The sequence below is a fragment of the Hyaena hyaena genome, unplaced genomic scaffold, assembly GCF_003009895.1.
Source record: "Hyaena hyaena isolate Hyena2069 unplaced genomic scaffold, ASM300989v1 scaffold_191, whole genome shotgun sequence".
Classification (NCBI taxonomy): domain Eukaryota; kingdom Metazoa; phylum Chordata; class Mammalia; order Carnivora; family Hyaenidae; genus Hyaena; species Hyaena hyaena.
The window spans coordinates 2,030,271-2,044,191 of record NW_024080824.1 but is presented as its reverse complement, the minus strand read 5'-3'; the positions used below and the strand labels follow the sequence as shown (position 1 = coordinate 2,044,191).

The window sequence follows — 13,921 nt, the reverse complement described above, 5'->3', positions numbered from 1 at the left end:
GACTTCCCAAATAAATTAACGGCAAACAAGTCCTTATCTCAGAGTAGGCTTTGGGGCAAGCCAAATTAAGAAAGCAGCTTGTATGTGATAGAAGTTGATAGCTCTCTCTTGAAGTAGTTCAGAGCTGTACAGCCAAGGGTCGGTAGTGTTACCCTACCTTTCTCGGCGTGTCACTTCTTCATCCAGTTACAAGATGGTCCAAGTTGGCTCTTCCACCTCTCACCATCTCCCAACCTGTGGAGAGGGTGAATAAGCAGAGTGTACAAGACAACTCTTTCAGGGACACATCTGAGATATGTACACAATGCTTGTGTTTATGGACCTTTGGCCAGGACTTAATCATATGACTACATGTGGCTGCAAGGGTGGATGGGAAACGTTGTCTCTATTGGGTAATCATGTACGCAGGTAATACTCAGAGTTTTACTATTTGAGAAAGGGAGAAGAATATTTGTGGAAAACAAATATCTGCACCTTTATAATGTCTCATTATGACCTTAAACCAATTGTATGTAATGTGATTATTGGTAGGGTTAGGTCTAAATCTACCATCTTGATATTTGTTTTCTATTTGTCCCACCTGTTCTTGTCTCTCTCTCTTCCTCTTTCTCAGACTTCCTTTGAACTAATCCTTTTCTACAGTTCCTTTTTTTTCTCTTTCTCCAGTTTATTAGCTATAAATCTTTGTCTTATTATTTTAGTGGTGGCTTGAGGGTCATCACCAAGTACTCATTTTCACTTATCACTATCTTCAAGTAGTAGTATGCCACTTCACACATAGCATCAGAACCTTACAAGACTATATTTCCATTTCCATTTCCATTTGTTAGGTAAGAGTTGTGCTGTATTTACTCTAGTACTAAACTCCTCTATCCACTACCCTGTGGATTTTGAGGTTTTCCATTGTACCTGATGGGAGCAGGTTCTACCCCTGACCCTATCTGAGCCTATTACTGTTTTCCCTCATTTTTGTCAAGCTCTCCTGGCTTTAGGCAGTTTTTTTTCACATACTGGTTAATACTCAGTTCTCTAGGGCAACCTTCTGAAAATCTATTGGACATCGTTAAATCTTCAGCCTTCCAGGATGAAGATAGGGGTGCTCTACTTTTAAAATAGAAGGAGACTTTCACCTGGTAGACAGAGAAAGCAGGTTGATGTAGGTGGCTGTGATGTAAAAAGCTCCCCTTATTCATGTTTCCATCAACTGTGTCTGCAGTTCCAGGCACCAAGCACAGGTACAGGTATCAGGAAGCCTCGCAAGAGATGGTAGGTCATACATGGGAGTCACCATCCCTGGGAAAATGCCACAGTACCCCTCCCCAAACTCTGATGTATTCTTAGACTACGATGGACACTTTCGCAAGAGTCTACAAAAGTCTAACTAGGAAATAAGGGATGATTAATGGACCTTTTAACCAGCTTAACCGAAGCTCACAAATCACTAGCATAAATAGCATTTTTCAAGCCCATCTCCAATACCTTTCTGCATCCACTGATGTATCCAGGAGCCTTTTTTCATTTTTATTTGTTCTTAGTTGGAAAAAGAAATAAAGAATTTGAGATTAGAGCAGAGCCCAGATGACAGATGAGAGGACAGAAGAAAGAATGGGTCTATCTGCTACTGAGACTCAAGAGTTAGCTTTTATTTTTGGCCCCTCTGGGTTCTTTAATTAATTAATTAGGGACACCTGGGTGGCTCAGTCAGTTAGGCATCTGACTTCAGCTTAGGTCATGATTTCACAGCTCATGAGTTCGAGCCCTGCATCGTGTTCAGAGCCTGGAGCCTGGTTCAGATTCTGTATCTCCCTCTCTCTCTCTGCCCCGCCTCCACTTGTGCTCTGCCTCTCTCTGTCAAAAATAAATAAACATAAAAATGTAATTAATTTTTTAAAAAATGACTGACACAGAAAAAAAATAATGTATCAATATGGATTCATTGCTTGTGACAAATGTGCCAGGCTAATGAGATGTTAACAATAAGCAAAATCAGGTGAGAGGGATATGGGAACTCTTCGCACTATATTCTTGATTTTTCACTTTAAATTTAAATTATTTATTTTTTGGAACTCATTCATGTAGTTCCATTTTTTAATTCTGGTAAAAAACACAGAACATAAAATCTATCCTCTGAGCCATTTCTGAATGTAAAGTCCAGGAGTGTTAAGATGTTATTCACATTGTTGCGCAACCAATCTTCAGAACTTTTCATTTTGCAAAAATAAAACTCTATACCCACTAGAGAACAACTCCTCATTTCCCCCTCCCTCCTGTATCTGGTGACTGCCCATTCGACTTTCCATCTCTATGGATTTGACTACCCTAAACACCTCATGTAAGTGGAATCTTACAGTATCTGTCTTTTGTGACCGGCTTTTTCACTTAGCTCAGTGTCCTCAAACTTCATCCACGTTTTGTGTGTGTCAGTGTCTTAAGTCAGCTTGGGCTGCTATAACAAAATACCATAGACTGGCTAGCTTAAACAGTGGATATTTCATTCTCCCGGTTGCAGAAATGGGAAACTCAGGGTGCCAGCACGGGCCACTTCTGGTGAAAGCTTTCTTTCTGGCTTGTGGACTGCTTGCTATGTCCACATATGATGGAAAGAGAAATTTCTAGCCTTTTCCTCTTCATATAAGGACAATAACTCTCTCATGGAGTCTCCACCCACATGACCTAATGAAAACCCAAGTACCTCCCAAAGGCCCTCCTAATACTATTACATTGGGGATTAAGATGTCAACATACGAATTTCTGGGGAACACAGAAACTATGACTATTCAGTCCATAATAGTCAGAACTTTCTTTTTTAAAGGCCGAATTGCGGGGCGCCTGGGTGGCTTAGTCGGTTAAGCGTCTGACTTTCGCTTATTAGGTCATGATCTCACGGTTCATGGGTTCGGGCCCGCGTCGGGCTCTGTACTGACTGCCAGCTCAGAGCCTGGAGCCTGTTTCAGTCTGTGACTCCCTCTCTCTCTGACCCTCCTCTGCTCACGCTGTCTCTCTCTGTCTCCTAGAAATAAATAAAACATTTAAAAAAAAATTTATTAAAGGCCAAATTGCATATACCGTTCACATCCACATATGTTTATCCATTCATTCATCTATAGATATTTGGGTTGTTGTACCTCTTGTCTATTATAAATGGTGCTGCTATCAACACAGGTGTGCAAATATCTCTTTGAGATTCTACTTTAAATTATTTTGGATATATACCCAGAATTGGAATTGCTGGATCATGTGGTAATTCTACCACTAACTGAGGTCTCAGGTTTAGGTCTTTGCTCCATTTGAGTTAATTTTTGTACATGGCATTAGATAAGGTCCAACTTAATTCTTTTGCATGTCGATATCCAGTTTTCCTAACAGCATTTGTTGAAGAAACTATCCTTTCCCCACTGGATAGTCTTGTCATCCTTGTCGAAAATCATTTGATCATATATGTGAGAGGTATTTTTCACTATCTAATCTGTTACATTGACCTATATGTCTGTCTTTATGCCAATACCACACTGTCTTGGTTATTACAAATTCATAATAAGTTTTCAAATTAGGAAGTATAAGACCTTTAACTTTGTTCTTTTTCAAGAATTTCAGCTATTCAGAGTCCCTTGAAATGTCATACAAATTTTAGCACTTTTTCTAAATTTTAAAAATATTTATTTACTTTGAGAGAGTGAGTGGGAGAGGCAGAGAGAGAGGGAGAGAGAATCCCAAGCAGCTTTGCCCTGCCAGTGCACAGCCCGACTCCAGGCTTAATCTCACAAACCATGCCAAGAGTCAGTTACTTCACCAACTGAGCCAGCCAGGCACCTCAGCACTTTTTTAAAAAAATAAATCTGAAATTATTTTAAAATTATGTTTATCAAGAAATGTCATGGATATTTTTCTCTGTCAACAAATATATTCCTATGTATTTTATTTTTTTAAATTGTTTTTTTTAATGTTTTATTTATTTCTAGGAAAGAGAGAGAGAGAGAGAGAGAGAGAGACAGCGTGAGCAGGGGAGGGTCAGAGAGAGAGGGAGTCACAGACTGAAACAGGCTCCAGGCTCTGAGCTGGCAGTCAGCACAGAGCCTGATGCGGGGCTCGAACCCAGGAACCGTGAGATCATGACCTAAGCGAAAGTCGGACGCTTAACCGACTAAGCCACCCAGGCGCCCCTATTCCTATGTATTTTAATTACTGCAAAACATAATATTGTATGTATACACTACACAATTTATTTAAACAATTTCTTACTGATGGAAATTTGGGGTTTTGTCAGTGTTATATTCTCCAACTGCTTCAGTGAGAATCTTTGTGCATATATATTTTCTAACAGGGGCTATTTTTATAAGTTTTTATATAAACTCCAGTTAGCTAACATGCAGTGTAATATTAATTTCAGGTGTACAATATAGTGACTTGACACTTCCATATAACACCTGGCACTCATCACAAGTGCACTCCTTAATCCCCATCACCTATTTAACCCATCCCCACACCCCCCTCCCTTCTTGTCCCCATCAGTTTGTTCTCTATAGTTAACAGCCTGTGTCTTGGTTTGCCTCTCTCTCTTTTTTTTGTCCCTTTGCTCATTTGTTTTGTTTCTTAAATTCCACATATGAATGAAATCATATGGTATTTGCTTCTCTCTGAATGACTTATTTTGTTTGAAGAAATCTCTCTAGTCCCATCTATGTTATTGCAAATGATAAGATTGTTCCTTTTTATGGCTGAGTAATATTCCATTATATATATATTCCATTATATATATACATATTCCATTATATATATTATCCATTCACCAGTCAATATATACTTGGGTTGTTTCCATAATTTGACTATCTATCATACATAATACTGCTATAAACATCAGGGTACATGTATACCTTTGGATTAGTATTTTTGTATTCTTTGGGTAAATACCTAGTAGTGTAATTACTGGATTGTAGGGCAGTTCTATTTTAACTTTTTGAGGAACCTCCATACTGCTTTCCAGGGTGGCTGCACCCCAGTTTGCAATCCCACCAACAGTGCAAGAGGGTTCCCCTTTCTCTGCATCACTGTCAATAGTGTTGTTTCATGTGTTATTATTTTAGCCATTTTGACAGGTGTGAGGAGATATCTCACTGTGTTTTTTTTTAATTAATTTATTTATTTTGAGAGACAGAGAGAGAGAGAGAGAACCAGTAGAGGAGGGGCAGTGAGTGACGGGGACAGAGGATCCAAAGTAGGCTCCAGGCTCTGTGCTAACGGCAGAGAGTCTGATTCAGGGCTGGAGATCACGACCTGAGCCAAAGTCCGACACTTAACAGACTGAGCCCATCCAGTGACTCTCATTGTGGTTTTGATTTGCATTTCCCTGATGATGACTGATATTTAGTATCTTTTCATATGTCTGTTGACCATTTGTATGTTATTTTGGAAAAATGTCTATTCATGTCCTCTGCCTATTTTTTAATTGGATTATTTATTTTGGGGGTACTGAGTTTTATAAGTTCTTTTTTCTTAATTTTTTTTGAAAGAGAGAGAAAAAGAGAGTTTGCATGAGTTGAGAGAGGCAGTGAAAGAGAGACAGAGAATCCAAAGCAGACTCCACACTGACAACAGAGAGCCCGATGAGGGGCTCAAACTCACAAACTGACACATCATGAACTGAGCCAAAGTTGGACACTTAATTGACTGAGCCGCCCAGGTGCCCCTGTAAGTTCTTTATATACTCTGGATATTAACTCTTTATCAGATATATCATTTGCCAATATATTCTCCCATTCTGTAAGTTGCCTTTTAGTTTTAATGATTGTTTCCTTCACTTTGCAGAAGCTTTCACATCAATGTAGTCCCAATAATTTATTTTTGGTTGTGTTTCCCTTGACAAAGCAGAAAAAAATATCCAATGGGAAAAAGAATGTTTCCTCAACAAATGGTGCTGAGAAAACTAGACAGCAATATGCAAAAACATGAAGGGCTATTATTTTTTAGAAGCCAGTACTTGGAGTGGGATTGCTAAATCAAAGAATATCCTCATTTTAAAAGTTAACTTACACCAAACTGTACTATACTATGCTAAAGATGTACTATACTATATATACTATAGATTAATTGTACTGTACTGTAGTATAGATTAATATTATAAACTTATATCATATCAACACTGAATGTGAGGCTTTCTCCTTCTCTCTTTAATGTGTTGTTTTATCTTTTTCATTCTTGCTTATTTGGTGGACAAAAATGTGAAATATCCTTGTTGCTTTAACTGCACTCATCTGTAGTCTCCTAAACCTTCAAACTGAGTGTTACATATTCATTATCATGTAAACTTAAAAAACTTTAACTCTTCCCATTGTCTTCAATAGAAATGTTTCTTGGTTACAAGCCAGAGAAACTGACTATGGCTAACTTTAGCAGCAGATAATGCACTAGAAGCAAATCAAGAGTCACAGAATTGACAAGGGCTAAAGAATCAGCTTTTTAAAATAGTAAGTGGGGGGTTTCTAAGGGTAAGTCCAAAAAAAAAAAAAAAACCCGGCAGCAATGGTCCCTTAGCAAGAAAGATTTGATCACAGATGCAGTGAATAACCTTCTGCCACCCTTTGTGTCTTTCACTCAAAATTCCAAAGTCATGAGAGAAAGAAGTGTCTGTTTGGCCAGGTCTAAATCACATGCCCTGACCCCCTCAGTTTCCACAGTGGGAAGTGAGTTCAATCTCTCATGAAATATACAAACAATGGAGATTCTCCATCTGGGACACAAGAGTTCTAATAAAGACAGACAGCGGTGCTGAAACTGCCCCCAAACTGGCAAGTGTACACTAAGTGGGGAAAAAAATGCTTATCACTTAACAACTTTTTTTCTGTAATTGAAGACTGGTTAATACTGGGTGGATTTTCCTTCAGACTGATGTTCCAGGCATCCTTAATCTGGGTAGGTAGACTTTTTTTTATTAAATATTTCGGACATTTGTATCTTCAGCAAAAGTTAGCATGGAAATAAACACTTGAGTTTATAGTTCCAATATATTAATTTCTATTGTGTATTGAAAATTTAAATTCCCCTAGTGAATCCAAGGACCACAATAACTTTGCAAAATCCATCATAATAGTACTCCAGAGGGAAGAAATTTCTTTCATTAAATGAGTTCTACAAGCATAGGTTTGAGACTCAGTTAACAAAACAAATCAAAAAATCACTATGACGTTACAAAGTTACCTGATCAAAAGAGACAAATCTATAAATCTATTTGTATTTTTAAAATGGGGCTTGGGGCACCTGAGTGGCTGGCTGGATTAACCATTCAACTTTGGCAAAGGTCATGATCTCACGGTTCATGAGTTTGAGGCCCCTGTTGGGCTCTGTGCTGACTTCAGAGCCAGGAGCCTACTTCGGATTCTGTATTCCCGTCTCTCTGTCCATCCCTCTCTGTGACCCTCCCCCACTCACACTCTGTCTCTCCCTCTCTCAAAAAAATTAATAAATAAATAAATAAACAGGAAACCAATTTTTTAAATTAAAAAATGGGGCTTAATTGGGGCGCCTGGGTGGCTTAGTCGGTTAAGCGTCCGACTTTCGCTTAGGTCATGATCTCACGGTTCGTGGGTTCGAGCCCCGCGTCGGGCTCTGTGCTGACTGCCAGCTCAGAGCCTGGAGCCTGTTTCAGTCTGTGAATCCCTCTCTCTCTGACCCTCCCCTGCTAACGCTGTCTCCCTCTCTCTCCTAGAAATAAATAAAACATTAAAAAAAATAAATTAAAAATGGGGCTTAATTTTGTAGGTGTTTTTAGCCTTTTTAAGAGACTTACATAGTTTGCTAGAATTATGTACTTATCAGTCAGTGGTTTAAACTTCATAAACATAGTTTCAAAAATGGTAGAGAAAATGTCTAAGACTGCACTGTATGCCTTATTCTAAAGTAATCACCCTGATCCTTGTTAAAACTTGGTTATCTAGAATAGAAATTACATCTGAGGTAAAGGACAACATTCTAAATCATCAGGAAAAAAAAACTGTAGGATATTACAGAATGAGGATGTCTTAGATCTAATTAAAATAATGGCAAATATCACAAAAATTATTTTTAAAATCTCTAAGTATTTTGACAAAAGGAGGGGTGAGAATTCCTGCTATTTTTCAGGAAGGAAGTTGACAACTGCTCTCTCACTCATAGTTATTTTTCTGAAATTGTAAATTGTAACCGCCTTAATACATTACATTTAGTTCCAAATAATTTTGGTTAGAGCTATTTCCTGAAACAAAATCCACTCTGAAAGAACAAAAATTCATGACTAAGGATATCGGGTCTATAATTCAACTTTCCACTTAAGCTCTATCTCAGTGTAAGAATGTAATAGTCATACACATAGGAGTATTCTGGCCCATATGGATTCTAGTTTTACTTTATATTTGAAAATTTGTCTCAGTACACACATCAGTCTTGGTTAGCGTTAGAGCATCCTTGAGAGATTTCATCCATAAGAACAGGAGAAGTTATTCTGAGATAAATCACACACACACACACACACACACACACACACACACACACACTGCTTACCGCAAATCTCAGTGATTACAACACAGGCATCTACAGATCTGGTCCATGTGATCCTTGTCTGGAATCTCAGCCTTACAGAATATCTCCTAACAGTAACATCATAGGTTGTTGTTGTAGCGCTAGAGAAACAGAACATAAAAAAATTCTACCCAGAAATTATGGCAGCAAGGCAAGTCACCTAACCTCGCCTGAGTTTAAGAAGGTATCAATACATTATCCTTATCCAGGAAGGAATAAAAAATACTGAGAAACAATCAACTACAGATACATCCTTATTCTTTTAAGTGTTGACAAAATTATGTGTTTGAGCCTAGGAAATTAAGGACAAGATCTACCAAAACATTTGCTACTTTTAGGAGACATCTTGTATACTCTGGATGTCACACTCTGCTCTCTTTCAAACTTCAACTGAACATCTTCCTAAATGTCTACTAACTACTAATGATCTACTAGCGTCTATTATGAAATAGGTGGCATTGGTATACAGTTAAATTTTGTAGGTCCCCTGGAGCCATCACTAGACTAGTTACACAACTTTTTATCTTCTGAGAAGTAAGAATGTCCTTTTCAAGATGAAGACTATAGACTACTCTTTCTGCTTCTCTTCATATCCTAAGTAAACCTAAACTAAATAACTTAGATTGTATCGAGGATCAACCAAATGTGTGGTGGGTTGCATCCCATCGTCCTCTGCCTATCCTTCAAATTCGCCTACTTGCTATTAGTGTCAAGAATTTTTAGATAGTTTTAAGTTCTGTAAGTGTACCTGCCTATACCTATATCATGTGTTGGTATGGTAAAACTCTAATTTTTTTTTCTATTTTAACTCACGATATTCTTCATTATAAAGATACTTGATTACTAAGATGTTTGATGTGTGTATATCAGTGAACACACTTTGTAGGTGCCAAATGATTAAAGCTAAAATAAAGCCCAGCATAAAATACAAAATGCTAGCTGATATCATAGGAGGCATACACAGGTTATACTGCACAGTCAGTTTAAGGAACCACTTAGAAGCCATCTATTAACTACAAAAGAAGAGAGAGAGTTTATTTTGTACTCTTTTGTTTTATTATTATGTTTTCTTATAGAGAGAGCATAAGGTTGGGGGGCGGGGGTACTAAGAGGTAAATGGAGAGAGAATCTTAAGCAGGCTCCACACCCAGCACTGAGCCTGGATTTTTTTATTTTCAATTTCACATTTAAAAGTGATAAGAGGATCCCTTCAGAAATATTGGCACTAAATTTGATAAACCTGGTAAAAGTACATTGATAAGCCAACTTATTTGATGGATAAAAGAAATAATGAATAAATTCACAAAAGAAAAATTAATAAAAATATTAAATGTTGTTTTATTTTATCTATAACCAATGAAATATAAACTAAATTTTCTTCTTTCTAATTGACACAGAATTTTGAGTAGGTAATTCAAAATAGATTAATATGTGCCTATTGTATAGAGTTAAAAATTATAATATCAATATGAATCTCCTCAATATAACCTATGTTGTATTCTTAACAAAAATTGTTAACCTAAATCTAATCATTAGAATGTAATTAGAAAAATCCCAATTGTGGAACATTCTGAAAGACAATCCAGTCCTTGGTTTGGACTCTTCAAAAATACAACAATCCTGATAAAATAAAGACAGTGGGACTAAAAATATTCTAGATTTAAGGAGGCTATTTAGACTTTTAGTCTTTTAATCTAATAATAACTATATGCAATGTGTAATTTTTGATTAGACTCTGGATTGAAAGGAAGAAAAGGAAAGAAGGAAGGAAAGGGGTAAGGAGACAAAGATGGAGAGAGGGAGGAAGGGGGAGGAAAACTATATAGCTATATTAAGGGTATTTGGGGGACAATTGAGGAAATTTGAATATGGCCTAAATTTAGAAACTATTATTATATTCATTTTAAATTCTGGGGAAAATAGTATTGAGATTCTGTAGGAATGAGACACATACCAGTATGCCTAAGAATAAAATATCATGGAGACTCTTAACTATAGAGAACAAACCAAGGGTTGATGGAGGGAGATGAGTGGGAGATGGGCTAGATGGGTGATGACTATTAAGGAGGGCATTTGTTCTGATGAGCACTGGGTGTCATCTGTAAGTGATGAATCACTGAATTCTACTCCTGAAACCAATATGCACTGTATGTTAAGTTAAATTTAAATTTAAAAAATAAACAAAACATAATGATGTCTGCAACTTACTTTCAAAGGGTTTAGCAACAGTAACAACTGATTTTTTTTTAATTTTTTTAATGTTTTATTTATTTCTAGGACAGAGAGAGAGAGACAGTGTGAGCAGGGGAGGGTCAGAGAGAGAGGAAGTCACAGACTCTGAAACAGGCTCCAGGCTCTGAGCTGGGAGTCAGCACAGAGCCCGACGCGGGCCTCGAACCCAAGAACCGGGAGATCATGACCTAAGCGAAAGTCAGACACCCAACTGACTAAGCCACCCAGGCACCCCAGTAACAACTGATTTTAATACAAGCCATGATTATAGCCTAAATGTCCACATTGAAATCTCTATATAATGAGGTCATATATATTAAAATATCATTATTCTTTGAGTTCTTATTTTTCCCTCAGAAAACATGGGGAGTTTAAGGGTCACTTTTCTAGAAGGTTGCTTTTTCAAAACAAAAATAATTTTAATGTGATATTTTTGAGATATAAGAAGTACCAAAGAATCACCAAACCTAATGCAAAGCCCAATAAGTTTCTAAAGTAGCAAACCAATTGCTTACTGATAAACTCTTTCAGATTCAAGGATTCCATGCAGACAAACCCACTGGCAAATATGAGATAAAGAAACACATGATTTCTTCAAATGCTAGCTTCTATTATCAAAACAAGAGCTGAGTAGGAAAGACAGATGTGAGAGCGTTAAAGCCAGGTACGTTCTATACAGTTTAAGGCCAAAATAATAGATTTCAAGACCCTTTCAGATATTCTGGAATTGGTTCAGACACTAAGCACTTATCAGCTAACACTTTACTGGCAAAAATTCAAGAAATATTCAAGAAGAGTAACCATGAGGGAGGGAAAATAAAGTAGTAAGGCATAAAAAGTCATAAAGACAAACTTTCCCTACTACCTTTTTTTTTCTAGGATCAGCCCCGCACCCACATAAAATTCTCTCTGGATTCCTTTTCATTGTACACTAAACAATGATCTCATGTCATCTTTGGCATATGTGCATAGGTTACTGATTTGTTCTATCTCCCTGTTGCCAAACAATAGGAAGAGTAGAGAGAGTTGAGTTGCAATGTCTTAGGTCTACAAATGGGACCATTTGGAAAGGCAGTTTTCCTGTGGAACCTGTCTTCTCTGACTGAAACCTATTCAATAAGACTGTTCATTCCTGACCTCCTGCCCCCTTGACACTGATCTGTCCTAAAGAGGATGCCAATATATTGTCTGTCAAATTTATATTAGAAAGCCATAGCATAAGGTCCCTATTTCTATATTGCACACAATGCTTTATGTCAAAGTTTGATAAACATGAAATCACATTTTCAAAGGTTAAAAAAACAAGTGTCAGTCAGTCAAAAATAGTTGACCACTGTGAGTGTCTCACTGGTTGACCTTGAACTCTTCCATGACTCTGAGGTCAATGATATGTCATTAGAGGATAAATTTCTTACAGATTTATAAGCTCATTTCTTTGACTATGATCTTGCCATTACAAACAATTTTAAGTTGTCCATCTTCAAACACCTACCTACTGAAAGAAAACATAAAAGCTATAAAGGGATCAATCTTCTTTTCAGTTGTGCAGAGAACTAACAATTTTCATGCAATGAAACTGATGTTAATAGGAGTTATACATGCATATCTACAAGACAAAGAACCCAAAGATTTCAATAGAATCTAAGACTCAATAAAAGAGAGAAGAAGGTAGAAGAAAAACAAAGAAATGTTCAGTATTTATCATAGATTTCTTTTCTACCTCTATTTTATTTATATAGAATAGAAGAAAGTTAGCAGGTAGAATTATGCAAGTATCTTCAAAGGTCTGATAGAATTGTGAAGCTCATCTTTTATCATGGCTTTTATTATGGCTTTGGTATACCATTTAAATATTGCTCTTAGATTGATTATATGCCACACACACACACACACACACACACACACACACACACATATATCAATTAATGCTACACAAGATTGTCAGGGTCAGTTTTTAATATCAAATACTAAGGGATTTAATACAACCCCAAGACAGAGTTACTCTGTTTAGATGATAGAAAGTATCATGTACGATTAATTACTTTCAAATGCAGTTCTTACCTAGAAATAGTGTTTTGTTATATAGTTTTTGTTTGTTTGGTTGGTTGGTTTCGTCTACCTGAAAAAGAAAGAAAGAAGAAATAAATTTGCATTTCTTTTTCTTCACTTTCTCCAATATCAAAATTTGGAGCAAGCAAGCGAGATTTTAAACCCCCACAGATCTATTGCAAACCCTCATAAATGATTATAAAGAACATCCTTTCATTTCCTCCATTTTTTTGAACATTAAAACTTAGCTTATCCTCCCAGGAATGCACAATAGATGTAAAATATATCTTAGATTTTTCTCAATTATGATTTAAAAGAAAGTGCTATCCTCAAGGGTTGTGCAGAAGTACATGGGAACAACTTTAAGCTTCTGTTCCCAAATATTTCTTAAGCTATGTGTTTCAAATGTTTTTTAGCCATGTGATGTTCTGTACTGTGTCTTTCATATTAGCTGAAGTGTGACTGAAAATAATGCCAGGCAGCTTTATTATTTAGCCAACACGGTTCTGTAACCCATTTGAGTTTCCAACTCAAATAATCAACTTCATTACACTTTAGTGTCTATGTACATTTCCTTACTGCTGTTTGTTAAGACTTGAGTAAAGATGACCACTGAGGGGAAGACAGCCCTTAAACCCTATACTTAGGAACTTCAGACTCACATCTACTTGCAGGAGAAATACATGACAGATCTATTGTTCTGTATTAGCAGGACATTGTCCCAGGATATGAACACATGCAAACTACTCAGGAAGGCCTTTGAATATTTAAGGCAAGACACTAGTGGCTCATCCCAGTGGGAACCACAGAAAAGGGGAACCTGATTAAATTTAATGTCATTGTCACTTTTTTTTTCATTGCGAAGAATTATATAGGTAGCCATAGCTACCACACTGTTCAGACAGCATGACCACAATATTCCCCCTCAGAGGTTGGCGTCAAGGACTGAATTATTCACTCGAAGAATGTGATTCATTGCTGGATGTGGTTCTTACAAGATTAAAAGAGTCATCAGTATATAAAATGCACATACACACTCTGGGGGCAAATGTAAAACAAACCATTGCAACCTTTTGATCACTGATATTCTTGG

At 36.9% G+C, this 13,921-nt stretch overlaps 1 long non-coding RNA gene across 3 annotated transcripts in view; it reads right to left on the bottom strand.

Annotated features, from left to right (window-relative positions):
* LOC120237847 overlaps positions 1-12,889 on the bottom strand; it is a 44,982-nt gene extending 32,093 nt beyond the window's left edge. For 2 of the 3 annotated variants that reach the window (XR_005530058.1, XR_005530060.1), the window contains exons 1-3: positions 12,841-12,889; positions 8,530-8,648; positions 158-234 (exon numbers count right to left, since the gene is read on the bottom strand). This is a non-coding gene — a long non-coding RNA (uncharacterized LOC120237847). Of the gene's footprint in view, positions 1-157; positions 235-1,130; positions 1,248-8,529; positions 8,649-12,840 lie in introns of those variants that run through there. The other variant, XR_005530059.1, reaches the window with a different exon arrangement.
* Between the last annotated feature and the right edge of the window lie 1,032 nt (positions 12,890-13,921).